Source organism: Megalobrama amblycephala, linkage group LG14 (assembly GCF_018812025.1).
Source record: "Megalobrama amblycephala isolate DHTTF-2021 linkage group LG14, ASM1881202v1, whole genome shotgun sequence".
In the NCBI taxonomy this organism is placed as follows: domain Eukaryota; kingdom Metazoa; phylum Chordata; class Actinopteri; order Cypriniformes; family Xenocyprididae; genus Megalobrama; species Megalobrama amblycephala.
In genome coordinates, this window is record NC_063057.1 from 52,225,458 (window position 1) to 52,248,496 (window position 23,039).

Genomic DNA, 23,039 nt, shown 5'->3' on the forward strand with positions numbered 1-23,039 from the left:
GTGCAAAGAGTAGCGGTGCCCGCGCCTCACACTGCGCATGTGCAAAGATCAGCACGCTCATGTCTGGAGCTGTGAAGAGAACGTAATTTTGTTTCAGCATGTTATATTTAAGTAATAAGTTATGTGAATATTAGTCGGTTAAACGGTAAGGGGGAGGATAATTTCACAGTAGCACAACCATATGAAAAAATATAGTAAATACTATAGTGTTTTTGAACCATACTAGAGTAAAGTACTTTGTTGTGGTAATTCTGTAGTTGCTGTGATAATATAACAGCTATAGTAATATAAACAAATTACTTTACCCAATACTGTACTACGTTTTCTACAACTATAGGGTATATTATATCACAATAAATACACTACAGTTTAGTGTAGCTAAAAACTAAAGTATACTACAGTATTTATTACACTTTATCAGTTGGTAATACAGTATGCTGTAGCATTCATTAACAAAGTATTATAATATATACAGTATACTACAATTTACTATAGTATAGTTCAAAAACACTATAGTATTTACTATAAATTACTATAGTATTTTTTCACCTGGGTTTATAGCCTAAAACCTGATGCCTTAAAAATGTGAGTTAACTCAACTTGAAGATAACCTTTGTTTCTGAAAACCTGTAATTTCTAAGTTTAACCAGCTGAAAATGCTTTATTTTATAATAAAAATAATAAAAAAATATTCATTTTCACACGATTTAGTCCTTACAGGTGAACTAATTTTAATAGTCTTTGTAGCTACTGAAAGGTTTCCAGTGCTGGATATGAGCATTTAGGTACTTTTTGAGCAAACATCTACAGTTGTTCTATATGTGAGATGGCTTTGTATAGTGCTACAGCATTGGTCAACCTGTGTGTGTGTGCGTGTGTGTGGATTTTCTATGCAACCTTGTTTCCTTCTGTATAGGCAGAATTACAGGCACTTTTGGTTGCAAAGGCATGGAGGAACAGATGGCTGTGTGCCAGTCTCTCAGGATCCCACAATTCTGTGCCAACTCAGAAGCAGGTGTTTCAGAAAGCAGGACGTATGCCAGAGGTCCCGGTGGCCACAGGAGAGCCCTGACCAGCTGGATGGGAAAAAGCCGAGGTGACAGAGGTCTGTAGCCATCATACAAGACTGTGCCATGTACAATCATTTAAATGACTAAAAGTGAAAAATTCATTAAACAATGTAGAAGACCTTCAGATCACATTTTCCCACAGAAGGTTTCAGGCTTTATCAAATTTACATTTACACTTTTATAAAAGTAAAATAACTTCAAGGTAAACATTTTTTCTGTTCATGCATTTCTTGAGCTCATGACCTTGGCGTTGCTAGCGCCATGCTCTACTGTTTGAGCTACAGGAATGTTTATGGCTCAATGTTCACTTCATATTGTGAAACACTGAAGAGACTGTGGATGTATTGACAGGTTCTCTCATTATAGCCAAAGACATTTAGGTTTATTCATTTGTCAGATGCTTTCATCCAAAGCAACGGACAAGCAAAACAATAGCAGTAATGTTAACGTAGGCTTATTTCAGAACTTTCTTATCAAAAACTTTTTTTTTTCACTGTATAGGGTTCTTGAGTTGCTATATGTTTCTGTAGAGATTGACAAAAGTCTTGATTTTACAATGCCATATAGCATGTAGTCATAGAAACAATGTTGAGTCGGTGTTGATGTGTCAATGCTAATTGCATTGTATTAACATTACAAAGTGATGCTGGTTTAATATCACTTTTGCACCCGCATTTAATGTTGAAACAATGGTGAGATTTCAACAAAACAATCAATGGTAATGACACGGAATCATCATTGATCACTGCTGTTGAATCAACACTGAAATTATAAAAAAATAATCAATGGTAATGTCATTGAATCAATGCTATGATTGATTCTACATCACCAATGTTGAATCAATATTGAAATTATCAAAAATAATCAATAGTAATGTAATTGAATCAACGCTATGATTGATTCTACATCACCAATGTTGAATCAATATTAAAATTAACAAAAATAATCAATGGTAATGTCATTGAATCAACGCTATGATTGATTCTACATCACCAATGTTGAATCAATATTAAAATGAACAAAATTAATCAATGGTAATGTCATTGAATCAACGCTATGATTGATTCTACATCACCAATGTTGAATCAATATTAAAATGAACAAAATTAATCAATGGTAATGTCATTGAATCAACGCTATGATTGATTCTACATCACCAATGTTGAATCAATATTAAAATTAACAAAAATAATCAATGGTAATGTCATTGAATCAACGCTATGATTGATTCCACATCACCAATGTTGAATCAATATTAAAATTAACAAAAATAATCAATGGTAATGTCATTGAATCATCGCTATGATTGATTCCACATCACCAATGTTGAATCAATATTAAAATTAACAAAAATAATCAATGGTAATGTCATTGAATCATCGCTATGATTGATTCCACATCACCAATGTTGAATCAATATTAAAATTAACAAAAATAATCAATGGTAATGTCATTGAATCAATGTTATGATTGATTCCATATCACCAATGTTGAATCAATATTGAAATTATCAAAAATAATCAATGGTAATGTCATTGAATCAACGCTATGTTTGATTCTACATCACTAATGTTCAATCAATATTGAAATGAACAAAAATAATCAATGGTAATGTCATTGAATCAATGCTATGATTGATTCTACATCACCAATGTTGAATCAATATTGAAATGAACAAAACTAATCAATGGTGATACTATTGAATCAACACTATGATTGATTCTACATCACCAATGTTGAATCAGTATTAAAATTAACAAAAATAATCAATGGTAACGTCATTGAATCAACGCTATGATTGATTCTACATCACCAATGTTGAATCAATATTAAAATTATCAAAAATAATCAATGGTAATGTAATTGAATCAACGCTATGATTGATTCTACATCACCAATGTTGAATCAATATTAAAATTAACAAAAATAATCAATGGTAACGTCATTGAATCAACGCTATGATTGATTCTACATCACCAATGTTGAATCAGTATTAAAATTAACAAAAATAATCAATGGTAACGTCATTGAATCAACGCTATGATTGATTCTACATCACCAATGTTGAATCAATATTAAAATTAACAAAAATAATCAATGGTAATGTCATTGAATCAACGCTATGATTGATTCTACATCACCAATGTTGAATCAGTATTAAAATTAACAAAAATAATCAATGGTAACGTCATTGAATCAACGCTATGATTGATTCTACATCACTAATGTTGAATCAGTATTAAAATTAACAAAAATAATCAATGGTAACGTCATTGAATCAACGCTATGATTGATTCTACATCACTAATGTTGAATCAGTATTAAAATTAACAAAAATAATCAATGGTAACGTCATTGAATCAACGCTATGATTGATTCTACATCACTAATGTTGAATCAGTATTAAAATTAACAAAAATAATCAATGGTAATGTCATTGAATCAACGCTATGATTGATTCCACATCACCAATGTTGAATCAGTATTAAAATTAACAAAAATAATCAATGGTAACGTCATTGAATCAACGCTATGATTGATTCTACATCACCAATGTTGAATCAATATTAAAATTATCAAAAATAATCAATGGTAATGTAATTGAATCAACGCTATGATTGATTCTACATCACCAATGTTGAATCAATATTAAAATTAACAAAAATAATCAATGGTAACGTCATTGAATCAACGCTATGATTGATTCTACATCACTAATGTTGAATCAGTATTAAAATTAACAAAAATAATCAATGGTAACGTCATTGAATCAACGCTATGATTGATTCCACATCACCAATGTTGAATCAGTATTAAAATTAACAAAAATAATCAATGGTAATGTAATTGAATCAACGCTATGATTGATTCCACATCACCAATGTTGAATCAGTATTAAAATTAACAAAAATAATCAATGGTAACGTCATTGAATCAACGCTATGATTGATTCTACATCACTAATGTTGAATCAGTATTAAAATTAACAAAAATAATCAATGGTAACGTCATTGAATCAACGCTATGATTGATTCTACATCACTAATGTTGAATCAATATTAAAATTATCAAAAATAATCAATGGTAATGTAATTGAATCAACGCTATGATTGATTCTACATCACCAATGTTGAATCAATATTAAAATTAACAAAAATAATCAATGGTAACGTCATTGAATCAACGCTATGATTGATTCTACATCACCAATGTTGAATCAGTATTAAAATTAACAAAAATAATCAATGGTAACGTCATTGAATCAACGCTATGATTGATTCTACATCACCAATGTTGAATCAATATTAAAATTAACAAAAATAATCAATGGTAACGTCATTGAATCAACGCTATGATTGATTCTACATCACCAATGTTGAATCAGTATTAAAATTAACAAAAATAATCAATGGTAACGTCATTGAATCAACGCTATGATTGATTCTACATCACTAATGTTGAATCAGTATTAAAATTAACAAAAATAATCAATGGTAACGTCATTGAATCAACGCTATGATTGATTCTACATCACTAATGTTGAATCAGTATTAAAATTAACAAAAATAATCAATGGTAATGTCATTGAATCAACGCTATGATTGATTCCACATCACCAATGTTGAATCAGTATTAAAATGAACAAAAATAATCAATGGTAACGTCATTGAATCAACGCTATGATTGATTCTACATCACCAATGTTGAATCAATATTAAAATTATCAAAAATAATCAATGGTAATGTAATTGAATCAACGCTATGATTGATTCTACATCACCAATGTTGAATCAATATTAAAATTAACAAAAATAATCAATGGTAACGTCATTGAATCAACGCTATGATTGATTCTACATCACTAATGTTGAATCAGTATTAAAATTAACAAAAATAATCAATGGTAACGTCATTGAATCAACGCTATGATTGATTCCACATCACCAATGTTGAATCAGTATTAAAATTAACAAAAATAATCAATGGTAACGTCATTGAATCAACGCTATGATTGATTCTACATCACTAATGTTGAATCAGTATTAAAATTAACAAAAATAATCAATGGTAACGTCATTGAATCAACGCTATGATTGATTCTACATCACTAATGTTGAATCAGTATTAAAATTAACAAAAATAATCAATGGTAACGTCATTGAATCAACGCTATGATTGATTCCACATCACCAATGTTGAATCAGTATTAAAATTAACAAAAATAATCAATGGTAACGTCATTGAATCAACGCTATGATTGATTCCACATCACCAATGTTGAATCAGTATTAAAATTAACAAAAATAATCAATGGTAACGTCATTGAATCAACGCTATGATTGATTCTACATCACCAATGTTGAATCAATATTAAAATTATCAAAAATAATCAATGGTAATGTAATTGAATCAACGCTATGATTGATTCTACATCACCAATGTTGAATCAATATTAAAATTAACAAAAATAATCAATGGTAACGTCATTGAATCAACGCTATGATTGATTCTACATCACTAATGTTGAATCAGTATTAAAATTAACAAAAATAATCAATGGTAATGTCATTGAATCAACGCTATGATTGATTCCACATCACCAATGTTGAATCAGTATTAAAATTAACAAAAATAATCAATGGTAACGTCATTGAATCAACGCTATGATTGATTCTACATCACCAATGTTGAATCAATATTAAAATTAACAAAAATAATCAATGGTAATGTCATTGAATCAACGCTATGATTGATTCTACATCACTAATGTTCAATCAATATTGAAATTAACAAAAATAATCAATGGTAATGTCATTGAATCAATGTTATGATTGATTCTATATCACCAATGTTGAATCAATATTGAAATTATCAAAAATAATCAATGGTAATGTCATTGAATCAACGCTATGATTGATTCTACATCACCAGTGTTGAATCAATATTAAAATTAACAAAAATAATCAATGGTAATGTCATTGAATCAATGTTATGATTGATTCTATATCACCAATGTTGAATCATTATTGAAATTATCAAAAATAATCAATGGTAATGTCATTGAATCAACGCTATGATTGATTCTACATCACCAATGTTGAATCAATATTAAAATTAACAAAAATAATCAATGGTAATGTCATTGAATCAACGCTATGATTGATTCTACATCACCAATGTTGAATCAATATTGAAATTATCAAAAATAATCAATGGTAATGTCATTGAATCAACGCTATGTTTGATTCTACATCACTAATGTTCAATCAATATTGAAATGAACAAAAATAATCAATGGTAATGTCATTGAATCAATGCTATGATTGATTCTACATCACCAATGTTGAATCAATATTGAAATTATCAAAAATAATCAATGGTAATGTCATTGAATCAACGCTATGATTGATTCTACATCACCAGTGTTGAATCAATATTGAAATTAACAAAAATAATCAATGGTAATGTCATTGAATCAATGTTATGATTGATTCTATATCACCAATGTTGAATCAATATTGAAATTATCAAAAATAATCAATGGTAATGTCATTGAATCAACGCTATGATTGATTCTACATCACCAATGTTGAATCAATATTAAAATTAACAAAAATAATCAATGGTAATGTCATTGAATCAACGCTATGATTGATTCTACATCACCAATGTTGAATCAATATTGAAATTATCAAAAATAATCAATGGTAATGTCATTGAATCAATGCTATGATTGATTCTACATCACCAATGTTGAATCAATATTGAAATGAACAAAACTAATCAATGGTGATACTATTGAATCAACACTATGATTGATTCTACATCACCAATGTTGAATCAATATTTAAATTAATAAAAATAATCAGTGGTAATGTCAGTGAATCAACTTTACACTGTGATGTTGATTCTACATCATTACTGTTGAATCAATATTGAAATTAATGAAAATAATCATTGGTAAATATTGTTTATTCAATGTTAATATGACGATGATTCTAAATCACATTTGTAGAAACATTGAAAATACAACTGAAATGTCAACATAAAATAATGTTGAAATATGATGCAAGTTAACGTTGAAACAAGTTACACTTCAATGGTATGTCAACAAATTTCTGACCATTTCAAAGTTTTGGGAAAACATTTTAAAACCTTTCCAGCAGTTGAGTCAATTTATTTTATTTAACAGTTTAACACAATCAATGACAAAGAGATAGAAAATAAAACTCTTTAAGCATGGGGGCAAAAAGGACGAAAGCATTACAACCTTTAAAAACAACATTACTTTCCGAAGTCATCGTAAAAACAAGAGGTCCAGTGGCTCAAGTTTTCAAAATCTAGCTTGCATCAGACCACTGCCTCTTTTCCTTTGGGTTCTCTGAAATCTGAAAATGAAAGCATGATGTTATTTAACAGCAAGTCAATTCATTTGTCATACATAGTCACATTCAAGAATGTTAATAGGATCAACACAATATGATTCACTTTTATATAAATTGCTAAACACATAATATTCTAATTATATTTATAATACTGTTAAATGATGTATCAACACTTCAATTACACTATAGGAAAGTGTCCAATTTTTCCACCCAAACTTATCTCCAGTCCTAATTAAACACACCTGAAGCTGCTAATCAAGGTCATTAGGATCAATGAAAAGGAAAAGGTGTGTTGGAGCTAAACTTTCTGAACTATGGCCATTATGGAAATCTCAGTTCATTTTCTTTGTGTTTCATTCGGAACAGGCCAAACTGAATGGAGATTAGTTAAATTTCTCAAATTGAATACAGATTCAGGAATATGAATGATTACCTGACTAAGCAGTAATGAGGGAGCAGGAGATAAAGCACAGGATACCATCAAGTCCCAGGTCAGATGATAATCCTATCGATTACGACTCAATGTACAGTAGCCAACATTTGAAGTGGATCAAAACCTTTCATCGAAGTTGTCTTAAAACCTTATTCTTAGGACAACTTTTTTGATCCACTTCAAATGTTGACTACTATATAACCAATGTCACCTTTATCAAGAGGGTGCTTTTTTTTTATTATTTTTTTTTATTGTCTATCCTCATCTGCCTTCATCACTACTAAAGGAAAGAAGGCAAGGTGCTTCGCAAGTATTGAGTATTGAGTATTGAGTAATAGATGCAGTAAGAGGGTTATGTGTATTCATGCTCGCGTTCATGTCACTTGCACTTTAAGAAATGTTGTTGGACCTTTTAATCATAAAATTCCTAATAAACATTACTAAAGCAAGATGCGTACACTTTTTAAGAATTAGAAAAAAATGGATGGTTAATTCAAACACTTTTTAAAATATCTTATTAGATCCACTAACAATAAATCAAATGCAAATAACAAGCACAAAAAAAATAAAAATAAAATAACAGAGAAATAATAAGAAAGATGCACCATTTTTGAAACCCAGAGACGTCAGGTGGTTCAACAAACAAGATTGTATAGGATGCACCTGTGTTTTCTCTCAAATGAGGAGGAACTGATTAGACTAATGAGGCCCTGTCACGGGTATTTTCAAAACTGCAAAATTTTCTATGCGGTTTGTCTGTTCGTCCACACGCCAGTGTAGCCAATTGCTTTCAGTTGAAAGTAGCTGGTTGCTAAATGTCGCTAGATGACATCATGGTGAGTCCACTGATATATATTAATATAAATATAGATCAGTGGGTGAGTCACGGAATCTAGATAAGGTTTGTCCAAGGCTGGATCCCAGATGGCACCCTAAACCCATACGGTCTTCCTCTGAGTCCGCACTTTCGTGACGTAATGCCACTTTGACTGCCGGATAAAGTGCTCTGCGTAGCTCATGAACGAACACCCTTCTGAAACCTAAAATGATGAATGGGACATCCCACGGTCTTGTGGACCTAATGGACACATGCATGCGCCAGCCATTGTAATGGTGCGTTCAAGTCCTCCTCGGAAATTCGTATTTACGAGGTGGGAAGTCATGTTAGATGCATTCAAGTCACTTTCGTCGGAGTATGATGGCGGTGTGCCTTCTCGCCCCCAACTCGTTCAGATCGGGGCTTAAAGAAAATCCTGAGCTCCCCACTCATATTTATGACATTGTGGAATTTGGTAAATTCAAAATCGCTAAATTGGCAGCACTGCCACACACAAATGCAGTATCTGGTCACTGAAACTGAACATTTTTGAAATGCCAGGGTGAAGATTTTTAGAAACTCCGGTTACAGTGTTGTCGTGTAGATGGTTGTAGAGATTTTGGCTTGTGACATCGGAACTGGTGTTGTGCCTAATTTCGACTCCCTGCCAAATTATTACCCCCCTCGTTGAAGTCGCTATCTGATTGCTTAATCCTAACCCCACCCCTAATCCTAACCCCTCCCTCACACCTAATCCTTAACCTACCAATACTAGGGGGGTAATAATTTGGCAGGGGTAGGAATTCGGCACAACACCAGAACCGGTAATAACCCTTTTTCCAGACTTCTGATTGGCCAACATGGCTTTACGGTTAGGGTTATATCACCACCTTTTGGTTTGGCATGCTTTTGACTTGTGTTTGTGTTTTCATGTGGACGCGATTTTTTTTTTTTTTTTTTAAACGAAGGAGGAAAAACCACTGAAGAACCATACAGGGGCTTAACCGGTTCTGTATACGGTAGCAGTGCTATATAGCACCTCCGTCATCCCAAAGAACCGGTGAAGAACCACTGAAGAACCATACAGGGACTTAACCGGTTCTGTATACGGTAGCAGTGCTATATAGCACCTCCGTCATCCCAAAGAACCGGTGAAGAACCACTGAAGAACCATACAGGGGCTTAACCGGTTCTGTATACGGTAGCAGTGCTATATAGCACCTCTGTCATCCCAAAGAACTGGTGAAGAACCACTGAAGAACCATACAGGGGCTTAACCGGTTCTGTATACGGTAGCAGTGCTATATAGCACCTCTGTCATCCCAAAGAACCGGTGAAGAACCACTGAAGAACCATACAGGGACTTAACCAGTTCTGTATACGGTAGCAGTGCTATATAGCACCTCTGTCATCCCAAAGAACTGGTGAAGAACCACTGAAGAACCACTGAAGAACCATACAGGGGCTTAACCGGTTCTGTATACGGTAGCAGTGCTATATAGCACCTCTGTCATCCCAAAGAACCGGTGAAGAACCACTGAAGAACCATACAGGGGCTTAACCGGTTCTGTATACGGTAGCAGTGCTATATAGCACCTCCGTCATCCCAAAGAACCGGTGAAGAACCACTGAAGAACCATACAGGGACTTAACCAGTTCTGTATACGGTAGCAGTGCTATATAGCACCTCTGTCATCCCAAAGAACTGGTGAAGAACCACTGAAGAACCATACAGGGACTTAACCAGTTCTGTATACGGTAGCAGTGCTATATAGCACCTCTGTCATCCCAAAGAACTGGTGAAGAACCACTGAAGAACCATACAGGGGCTTAACCGGTTCTGTATACGGTAGCAGTGCTATATAGCACCTCTGTCATCCCAAAGAACCGGTGAAGAACCACTGAAGAACCATACAGGGACTTAACCAGTTCTGTATACGGTAGCAGTGCTATATAGCACCTCTGTCATCCCAAAGAACTGGTGAAGAACCACTGAAGAACCACTGAAGAACCATACAGGGGCTTAACCGGTTCTGTATACGGTAGCAGTGCTATATAGCACCTCTGTCATCCCAAAGAACTGGTGAAGAACCACTGAAGAACCACTGAAGAACCATACAGGGGCTTAACCGGTTCTGTATACGGTAGCAGTGCTATATAGCACCTCTGTCATCCCAAAGAACTGGTGAAGAACCACTGAAGAACCATACAGGGGCTTAACCGGTTCTGTATACGGTAGCAGTGCTATATAGCACCTCCGTCATCCCAAAGAACTGGTGAAGAACCACTGAAGAACCACTGAAGAACCATACAGGGGCTTAACCGGTTCTGTATACGGTAGCAGTGCTATATAGCACCTCTGTCATCCCAAAGAACTGGTGAATAACCACTGAAGAACCACTGAAGAACCATACAGGGGCTTAACCGGTTCTGTATACGGTAGCAGTGCTATATAGCACCTCCGTCATCCCAAAGAACCGGTGAAGAACCACTGAAGAACCATACAGGGACTTAACCAGTTCTGTATACGGTAGCAGTGCTATATAGCACCTCTGTCATCCCAAAGAACTGGTGAAGAACCACTGAAGAACCACTGAAGAACCATACAGGGGCTTAACCGGTTCTGTATACGGTAGCAGTGCTATATAGCACCTCTGTCATCCCAAAGAACTGGTGAAGAACCACTGAAGAACCACTGAAGAACCATACAGGGGCTTAACCGGTTCTGTATACGGTAGTAGTGCTATATAGCACCTCCGTCATCCCAAAGAACCGGTGAAGAACCACTGAAGAACCATACAGGATCTTAACTGGTTCTGTATACAGTAGCAGTGATATATAGCACCTCAGTAATCCCAAAGAACCGGTGAAGAACCACTGAAGAACCACTGAGGCACCAAGATTTGATGCTATACACCACTTAAGGTGGTTCCCTTATGATTACGAGCCAAAGAACCACTTTTAGTACTATGTTGCACCATTTTTTTTAGAGTGTATATGTTTCATTGCTATTATTTTATTGACAGCCCTATTTATAACCGTAAGACAACCACATTTGTTTAATTTTGTCAATAAAATATTTATTAGTCTTTAAATATTTAACTTTCGGTGGAGTTTCTCCATGCCATAGTCACTCTTTGGTTTGTTTACTTGTAGCTTGAATGGCACTATGCTCTGTAAATCTGCTTTTGAATAATATTTGTTCCAAAAAATATGAAGAAAATTATTTTAATTTAATTGAAAATATGTTGGGAATACTGTCAACATAATACAAAATAAATACTTTCCAGATAATTTTAATAATTTGCTTTGCCATTAGAACAATAACAATATACAAGCCTTTTATTTAATTTTTGAGAAAAAACAATCACAGTATTTTTCTCACCTGATGGGTCCTTTATACATGAAAATAAATAGCTGCCTTTTGTATTCCTCACAACAGAATCCATATTTGGGGGACCTTGGCATCAAAAACTTGTTTTTTAGGGCACCATCACTTAGATTTTCAAATAAAAGTGACTAAAAAGAATCTTTTAAGACATTAAATTGTCAAAACAAAATAGAATATTTATATTTAAGAAAGAAGAGTTAAATAGTAGCATAACAGTGAAACACTCTTGGCAGGCCTCTTGGTCACTTTTTCAGGTTCCATCAACAGAAAGACTAAAATGTTTGTAAATCTGATGGGAATAAACTTCCCCTAGTCTCATGTAGCCAGACCTTTGACTATTAGCATATGGTTGAGTCCATATTGCAGCTTATTCCAGCCAATATCCACCCACTTAGACCCTTATTATTTTTTTTAGTAGCAGAAACATTCTGACAAAAAAAAATCAGATTTTTTTTTTTTTTCAGTCTAAAAGTAATAATACATACTATTTTTGCTATTGTAATCTTAGCATGACTCAGGCTGTAGAGATTCTTTCGGTCACCTATGACTGACTCAAAGCGGTCATGGGTTCTCCTCACTAGTGTCTTAATGAAGTCATGAGGGCTGATTATCTTTTTTTTCTTCTTCTTTTTTTTGCGGTATGCGTCTCTAATTGCTAATTTGTTCAGATGACATATTTAAATGTCAGTCAGGCAGCACAGATCAGTGAAAGTCTAATTATGCAGATTTAGTTAACATGCTTTAATTATAGGAGTGAATGGACAAATTAAGAGGAAATTTAATTGGTTTCTCTTAATGGAACCATCTCTCTGGCATTATCTGCATGTCTTTGACCATAATTTCAGCACCATAAAGCCACTGTGGTACAATCAGTTCAATCATTTAAATGAAAGTTGTCATCCAAAACAACGATTACATTAAAATAGCAAGACAACTTGCCTGAAGATTTGAAATCTGTAAGTGATTGTGATGGATATTAAAACTAAGCAGGACTCAAACTACACAATTTTATATTTACACCTATTAAATATGAGTGTTTATGGATTAAAAGTGCAAGGTCAATTACTTCTCTTTCAAATAATAAACAAGAACATGATGTAAAGTTACTGATTAAGTGCATTACTGATAAATTGCAATGCAGATATATATGGAGACTTCAGATGCAAAAGCATATATATATATATATATATATATATATATTCAGCAATGTTTTCTTCACTTATTGTTCTCTTAAAGATGTGTTATGCCATGGAAGATGTTTTCTGATGTTTCGACTTTTCTCCCTTTGCAAGGAGAGATGAACCATAAATGTCAAAAACTGTAATGGTGTGCATTCAAATTCTTCTGCCTGCCAAGTTGAATTCGGTAGATTTATAGCTGACGAAGTGTGTCTTAATTTGTTCATATAAAGTGCATTGGCAACTCAAACCACCTCAGAGAAGCACCTGATATTTCAGCAGTTCAGTATAACTTAATATAAACATATGCACTATTGCTCTGACTAAAACCACTGCATCATCTCATCTGAATATGGGTCAATGACGTGACGGGTCATTTTTTTGTCAAAAGACCTTAATAATAATAAAAAACAAAGATATGACATCGAAACTAAGGTAGTACAACTAGATCTCTTTTATTGAATCCAAAAGGTTTTAATTATATTTTGCTACATATAACTTATTTTAAAGATTTTGAAGCGTCAAAAGGTCATTCGGTTTAACTGTCCAAAGGCCAATACAGCCATTTCATTTGTGATGAAAATACCTTAAAATTTAATAAATGTATATATTTTTTATACTGGCATTATTTTATAACATCATATATTAGCATAGTGCAAAATGATATTAAAATTATGTGTAGAAGTCTTTGTTATGTAGAACATTTTGTAGAAATTGCTTTGTTATGAGAAAGAATGTCCGGAAAAATGAATTTCATTGATGTCATTCAGAGTAACCAATATAAAGGGACCATTTTGGATCAAGTCATGCGGTCAGTATCATGTGACAGGATGTGACATCATTTAGACACCTGCAAAGGACCACATGGTCATGAAGCAAAGTAACTAACTCTTTCTTAACTATTTGAAAAATTCATGTTTTCTCTTGCTCATACGCATGTCCCGAAAAATCAGGTAATTCGGTACAACCGTTATAAAACACGGAAAATGTTGTAATATTACAAAAACTTGTACTAAATATAAAATGTTTGATTGTCCTTTTGCTAGCTAGAGAGCTAGATATCAGCCTGTTAACATTGTCATCCGGTATAACCAAAAGTGTAATTCGGTAAAACCAATTGTTTTGGTGACACATGTTGTCCATCTGGTAAAAAATTACAAAAGCAGTGTTAATTGATTATAAAAACAACATATTCTCATTGTTAACACTTAATAAAACTTCTAAATGAATTATATCTCCATTATGTGTTTTTTACATTTTTAAAAACCTTATTAGTAAATGACCCTTATTCATAAAAATCTGAAAAATCCTTATCAGCTTGGCTCATGAATATTGACTAGATGACATAACATTTGTTAGTCCTAATTGATTTGTTGATAAGTTAGATTAGTGCTTTTGATTGCATTTGTTACAAAACTATACTCATTATTGCCTAACATATGAGTGGTGGAAAAACAGTACTTAGAAATGCATAATGGTCCTGATATTGATGTATTTAAGGCATTTTATGTTTGTCATGTTTCCCTGACTGGCACATGAGTTCATTCTAAAACTACTCCTAGTGCTGGCATCTGCTGATGAAGGTTACGTGCGATCAGATCTCCGTCGTGATGCTTACAGTAAAAGCCGAGCTCAAATGACACACTCATCTATTCCAGGAAACTCTGTTATTAAAGTCAGAGTGTGTCTCAGGACATGACTGCACACTGGCAAACATCTGATGCCTCCCATGTCATGACCGTTCACGTGTGTCATAGAAATGTAAAGAAAAACGGTGGAATTAATCACATATGTGTTTTAGACAGTAGCTAATGTAACGTTTGTTGTTCTACCATTACGTGACCTTAAAATCAGTATGAAACAAAATGCACTCCATTTATGTTTGACCTAATGCTTCATTTCTAAATATATAACCTTTGTTAGTTCTTATGGTTAGTGTTCAGGGCCCCGTTTCTTTGAGGGTTAGGGTTTGACCCAATCCTGGATTGTTCTGTTCTCATCTTGGAGTTGTTGTCATAGTAACAGATCCGTGAGCTCCAGAGGAGGTTTGTTTAACATAAACAGGCTTAGATTGTGGCTTTATTATTAGATGTGATACTAGAAGTCTGTCCCAGATGCTGCATACATTTTATGAGAACAATCTGTTGAATCAGGACAGTAATCATTTTAAAATTATAATACATACAGGTGCTGGTCATGTAATTAGAATATCATCAAAAAGTTGATTTATTTCACTAATTCCATTCAAAAAGTGTAACTTGTATATTATATTCATTCATTACACACAGACTGATATATTTCAAATGTTTATTTCTTTTAATTTTGATGATTATAACTGACAACTAAGGAAAATCCCAAATTCAGTATCTCAGAAAATTAGAATATTACTTAAGACCAATACAAAGAAAGGAATTTTAGAAATCTCGGACAACTGAAAAGTATGAACATGAAAAGTATGAGCATGTACAGCACTCAATACTTAGTTTGGGCATCTTTTGCCTGAATTACTGCAGCAATGCGGCGTGGCATGGAGTCGATCAGTCTGTGGCACTGCTCAGGTGTTATGAGAGCCCAGGTTGCTCTGATAGTGGCCTTCAGCTCTTCTGCATTGTTGAGTCTGGCATATCGCATCTTCCTCTTCACAATACCCCATAGATTTTCTATGGGGTTAAGGTCAGGCGTGTTTGCTGGCCAGTTAAGAACAGGGATACCATGGTCCTTAAACCAGGTACTGGTAGCTTTGGCACTGTGTGCAGGTGCCAAGTCCTGTTGCAAAATGAAATCTGCATCTCCATAAAATTGGTCAGCAGCAGGAAGCATGAAGTGCTCTAAAACTTCCTGGTATAAGGCTGCGTTGACCTTGGACCTCAGAAAACACAGTGGACCAACACCAGCAGATGACATGGCACCCCAAACCATCACTGACTGTGGAAACTTTACACTGGACCTCAAGCAATGTGGATTGTGTGCCTCTCCTCTCTTCCTCCAGACTCTGGGACCCTGATTTCCAAAGGAAATGCAAAATTTATTTTCATCAGAGAACATTGGAACTTTGGACCTCAGCAGCAGTCCAGTCCTTTTTGTCTTTAGCCCAGGCAAGACGCTTCTGACACTGTCTGCTGTTCAAGAGTGGCTTGACACAAGGAATGCGACAGCTGAAACCCATGTCTTGCATACGTTTGTGCGTAGTGGTTCTTGAAGCACTGACTCCAGCTGCAGTCCACTCTTTGTGATTCTCCCCCACATTTTTGAATGGGTTTTGTTTCACAATCCTCTCCAGGGTGCGGTTATCCCTATTGCTTGTACACTTTTTTCTACCACATCTTTTCCTTCCCTTCGCCTCTCTATTAATGTGCTTGGACACAGAGCTCTGTGAACAGCCAGCCTCTTTTGCAATGACCTTTTGTGTATTGCCCTCCTTGTGCACCAACTGTCAAGTCAGCAGTCTTCACCATAATTGTATAGCCTACAGAACTAGGCTGAGAGACCATTTAAAGGCCTTTGCAGGTGTTTTGAGTTAATTAGCTGGTTAGAGTGTGGCACCAGGTGTCTTCAATATTGAACCTTTTCACAATAATAGATACTGAATTTGGGATTTTCCTCAGTTGTCAGTTATAATCGTCAAAATTAAAAGAAATAAACATTTGAAATATATCAGTATGTGTGTAATGAATGAATATAATATACAAGTTTCACTTTTTGAATGGAATTAATGAAATAAATCAACTTTTTGATGATATTCTAATTATATGACCAGCACCTGTAAATGACACCATATAAGATGTACAAGTACTTGAAATTTCTACATACAGAGTTTGTATAATGATTGATGTGAGCAAATGAAATGTAGCATATTTTTTGATGGTGTTTCCTAACAGACTGTAAGAATGCAAACTTTAAAAAAAAAAAAAAAAAAAAAAATTTATGCTAGTGAGCAACCCATATTATTACAACCTGAATTCCAGAAAAGTTGGGATGTTTTTTAAATTTGAATAAAATAAAAACTAAAAGACTTTCAAATCACATGAGACAATATTTTATTCACAATAGAACATAGATAACATAACAAATGTTTAAACTGAGAAATTTTACACTTTTATCCACTAAATGAGCTCATTTCAAATTTGATGCCTGCTACAGGTCTCAAAAAGTTGGCACGGGGGCAACAAATGGCTGAAAAAGCAAGACATTTTGAAAAGATTCAGCTGGGAGAACATCTAGCAACTAATTAGGTTAATTGATATCTCATTTAAAATGGACTGTTTCAAAGTGGAAAAGTGTTCTATGGTTAGATGGGTCCAAATTTGACATTCTTGTTGGAAATCAGGGACGGTGTATCCTCCAGGCTAAAGAGGAGGGAGACCTTCCAGCGTGTTACCAGAGTTCAGTTCAAAAGCCAGCATCTCTGATGGTATGGGGGGGTGCATAAGTGCATATGGTAAGGGCAGCGTGCATGTTTTGGAAGGCACTATAAATGCTGAAAGGTATATAAAGGTTTTAGAGCAACAAATGCTCCCCTCCAGATGATGTCTATTTCAGGGAAGGCCTTGTGTATTTCAGCAGGACAGTGCAAAACCAAATACTGCAGCTATTACAACAGCATGGCTTCGTCGCAGAAGAGTCTGGGTGCTGAATTGGCCTGCCTGCAGTCCAGATCTTTCACCTATAGAGAACATTTGGCGCATCATTAAACGAAAGATGACCACAAACTCTTCAGCAGCTGGAAGCCTATATCAGGGAAGAATGGGACCAAATTTCAACACCAAAACTCCAGAAACTCATAACCTCAATGCCCAGACGTCTTCACACTGTTTTGTAAAGAAGAGGAGATGCTTGAATTGATTTTGGATAATTTTTAACCAAAAAAAGTTATGGACTGCAGCTTTAAAAAAAACATCCCAATAAACTGAAAATAGTACAACAAGTGATTGTTTTGAACAAGTATTAACTTAGACTTTACAAGTTACATTAACTTTTCCAGAATTCGGGTTGTATAATTAACTAAAACTATATATAAAAGAAAATTCTAAAACTTATTTAGATATATATATATATATATATATATATACACACACACAAACAAGGCAACAACTCTCATTTTCTTTTAGTTTAACTTGATGTAGTTAAATAATTAAAACTGATATAAAAATGAATAAAAACTACATAGACATATTTAAAAAAAAAAACTAATAAAATGACAAAAACACAACATATTAAAACGTTAACTAAAATTAAAATATAACAATTAAAGATTCAAAATATTGATAAAACTATAATATTATCTCAATCTAGATACTAAAATAACCCTGTGCACCCAGCTATCATTAAATTACATGTGAACTTCATCTTAGCATATTAGTATGAATTTCATCTTCATCTTGGCAAAAAATACTTGAAAACTGATGTGCAAGAGATGAACTTACAATAAACCAATTACAAATTTCATTTCCACACAATTTGGCAGCAGTTTCACCTTATTCCAGCTACTGGGATTTTTTATTATTATTATTATCTATATGACATAACTCTTTATATGTGATTTCATGATGTCATCACATTGCTCATTGCCAACTGATCACCTCACTGCTGACCATGGTTTCAAGTAGGCTATTTTAGGTAATTTTAGCAATTATGTTTACTGCCAAAAAAAAAAAAAAAAGCCCCAAAAATGTGCATATTAGATAGTAGAATTGAAATTCAGAAAGCTGACATCTCCTATGTAATGGCTTGCTGTTTAAAAACCATTATAACTCTCATCTTGTGAAATGAATATGTGTAGAGGGTACATCAGGGCTAAAGGTGCACTGGGATAAAAGGCACATTTCACTTTATTGTCCTTCAAACCACTGGATGGCAAAAAAAAAACAAAAAAAAAAACACAACGGCGTTTAATGATGCACATGGAAATTTGGCCGATGTGATTGCGGACAGCAACGCGAAGTTGATTCTGTGCTAATTTGATCTAATATTTAATGTTTTTTAAAATGTCGTAGATGTATGTAGTAAATGAGAATCGATTGAATCAAATCAAATTATTGTCTGTGAGAATCGAGTTATTGACTATATTCTGTCCACCTTATAATCACCATATTTATAAAAGAAACCATCATATTTAAAAATATGATAATAATAACATAATATAATAAAATATAATATTTATTGTTACCATACTGTAAAGCTATATCAAATAATTATGGGATCTCTGTGAATGCTTACAGTACTTGTTTTAATAATTTTGTTCCTGTATTTTTTTTAAATTAACATATTTTAATGACAATATATTTATTGAACAAAAATAAATTCAGAATAAACTGAAAATAGTACAACATTTGCTAAAGTGATTGTTTTGAACAAGTATTAACTTAGACATTATTAAAAAAAAAAAAAAACTTATTACTTTAGCTAAAGTATTTGTATCAGTACTGTGTGCCTTTTACCCCATGCTGGTTTTACCCTGTGTGGGGTGTAAGGGGGCCATCTATCCATCTCATACATTTATAAGATTTTTTAAACAAACAAATAAACCACTTTTATGATTCATTTTCACACAAAACCTGTTGCTCCATAAATGTTCAATAAAAACATATTTTTTACACTATGGGAGTAGCAAAAAGCTCATTTTCCTCTAGCCCCATTGTACCCTACCGATTTTTGTAAAAATCATCCACAATGTGGCACTATAATAAGCAACTTTATGTTTTAGCTAATAATCCCATCAAAATTCTAATTTCCTCTAAATCCCTGATTTTAAGCCAGAACAATTTTAAATAAAGCGATAAGCCCCAAGAATTTGTGGTTTACAGTGAATTTATAACAGCTAAGGGGCGTTGTTGGCCTAAAACCCCCTTAGCTGTTATAAATTCACTGTAAACCACGGCTTCAAGGGGCTTATTGCTTTTATAAAACAGTTACCACACAATACAAATATTAAAGCCAAAAAATATGCATCAATGCAACTTTCATGAAGTAAAATCACTAAAAGCCTTCCTTCCGCTGGAAAAAAAATAGTCCCTGACTGTGAACAGCAACAGAAGTTACATTATTACGCCTCTAGATGGCGGCAAAGATTCTCTTTATGAGCGAGCCACTCAGTCGCAAAGACTTTTATATTGAAAATTGTTGTGAACACAGAACAAGACGCAAATGACAAATGTTTTGACCAGCGCTGTCAGTGTCAGCAGGAAAAACCCATTAACTGTTAAGAGGACAAGATCGCAGCGGACATTCAAACAGATTTTTTATTGTGAACACTTTTATTGTGTTTCTCGATCTCTCTCACAATACTCTTCTACATAATGCAGTAAGCTTTAATGAACAATATCAAATGAGAACATATGTTTACGTTTCTAAGGGTGTTATACAGTGATACACGACCGTTGGGTGAAGCGGTCATAGCCGTGTTGTATTTATAACTTTTTTTTATAAATAATAAACAACAATTACTTTTCGTTAAATACGCATGAAACCTCAGCAACACACAGACACAGTGGCGCAGTAATACTGATCTAATGAGTTCACAGGTGTATGTTTGTAGAGTAATTTACAACGGATTCGAACTCAGCTCAACCAATCAGAATCCAGGGCCAGAACTATCCGTTTATTAATCTAATTTTTAAGATTATCTAAAAACTTTATCTGCCATTCTAATTTGTTTAAAAAAAAAAACTTTTTTGAACTCCTCCTAGGCCGTTTGTCAAACTTTGCACACATAAACTCCAGACCATGCAGACAAAAAGTTATCAAAAGAATTTTAATCATTTAAACCATTTAGCAGATGCAATTTTTACATGTGTCTGGTATAACCTATTATGACTATTATGTCTATATCTTGTGTGCAAACTTCTCAAAACATTGTACATACGGAGAACAAGTCATTCTGAGCAAACATGCTTAGTTTCATGAATTTATGATGAATTTATGGAGGCTAACAACAAATTCTAAACTATCAGCCATTTCAACTGAAAGATGAAGGCTGTGATATTAATGTTGTCCACTAGAGGGAGCCGCAGGATAAGGAATATTTCAAACCTAATCTTTTCTATCAGTTTCCATCCCTAAACAGAAATAAATGCATTGATCTTGTTCATTTGTATAACTATGTTGTACTGACAGGATAGTTTTATTGGTGTACATAGAAATCAGTAAAATGCTTATAATCATATAATGTTTATTTAACTTTAATATACCCCAGAAAAACACATTTTCATTTTGCCAGACATTATTATATTGCTGTTTGTTTAAAATGGAGAAACAATTTTATGTCTTTATCAAGATAATATATATTATAAAATTTCTATAAGGACACTTCTGTACTGTTGTGGTATGAATAATAAAACAAACACTTATGTGTTGAACTGCATGCATAAAGGGTTAATTCACCCAAAAATTAATGTCATTTATTACTCACCCTCATGCCGTTCCACACCTGTAAGACCTTCGTTCATCTTCGGAACACAAATTTAATATTTTTGTTGAAATCCAATGGCTCCGTGAGGCCTCCATAGCCAGCAATGACATTTCCTCTCTCAAGATCCATTAATGTACTAAAAACATATTTAAATCAGTTCATGTGAGTACAGTGGTTCAATATTAATATTGTAAAGCAACGAGAATATTTTTGGTGTGCCAAAAAAACAAAATAACGACTTATTTAGTGATGGCCGATTTCAAAACACTGCTTCAGGAAGCTTCGGAGCGTTATGAATCAGCGTATCGAATCATGATTCGGATCGCGTGTCAAACTGCCAAACTGCTGAAATCATGTGACTTTACTGCTCCGAACCGCTGATTCGACACGCTGATTCATAACGTTCCGAAGCTTCCTGAAGCAGTGTTTTGAAATTGGCCATCACTTAAGTCGATATTTCGTTTTTTTTTTGGCGCACCAAAAATATTCTCGTCGCTTTATAATATTAATATTGAACCACTGTACTCACATTAACTTTTTTAAATATGTTTTTAGTACCTTTATGGATCTTGAGAGAGGAAATGTCATTGCTCCCTATGCAGGCCTCACGGAGCCATTGGATTTCAACAAAAATATCTCAATTTGCATTTCAAAGATTAATGAAGGTCTTACAGGTGTGGAACAGCATGAGAGTGAGTAATAAATGACATTATTTTCATTTTTGGGTGAACTAACCCTATAAGGTTAGAAGGCAACGCATATTATAGAAATAAATCATAAAAATGAAAAGGCAATAAACATTTTATACATGGGAATTTTTTTTACGTCTCTTTTAATCTGACAGTAAGAGCGAGTGATTTCCTTTGAAAGTCCTTTTGACACATGAGTTGCTGTAACCCGTTTCATCAAACCCTAACTTTCAGTGAAGATTCAAGTTGGTCTTTGCTATAAAAATCACATTTTAAGATACATTTTAATTGAATCGCTAATCATCCACATTGGCTATTGGTGCTTGGACCCCGATGATTGCTGCTTGCAGCTATATTTATCCTATATGTGGAATATTTGTACTGTGTGGGATATTTGTCAAAACAATGATTAAATGATAGAAAACCTCAGCATCTTAAAATATACTCTGTTCATAATGCTTTTTGACTTCCTTCATAAGCACACATGTCAAGCACAAGAGTGTTTCCAGTCAGTTGTAAGTAAATGCACTGGACTGCCCTTTCTGCATCACATTAACTTCCACATCACATTCATCCTGTCCTGTAAGCCGATTGGCTCTCATCCCTTCGGCTCGTGTCTGTCTGGATGCATATGCCACAGCCGCAACTCCTGATAGGACATCAGGGCA

At 33.9% G+C, this 23,039-nt stretch overlaps 1 protein-coding gene across 1 annotated transcript in view; it reads left to right on the forward strand.

Moving 5' to 3' along the window:
• The first annotated feature begins 42 nt into the window (after positions 1-42).
• Positions 43-23,039, forward strand: part of phf21b (PHD finger protein 21B) — an 87,071-nt gene continuing 64,074 nt past the window's right edge. Inside the window, exons 1-2 of the mRNA XM_048154983.1 lie at positions 43-145; positions 917-1,105. The gene's annotated coding sequence lies outside the window, so the exon portion shown is untranslated. The remainder of the gene's footprint in view (positions 146-916; positions 1,106-23,039) is intronic.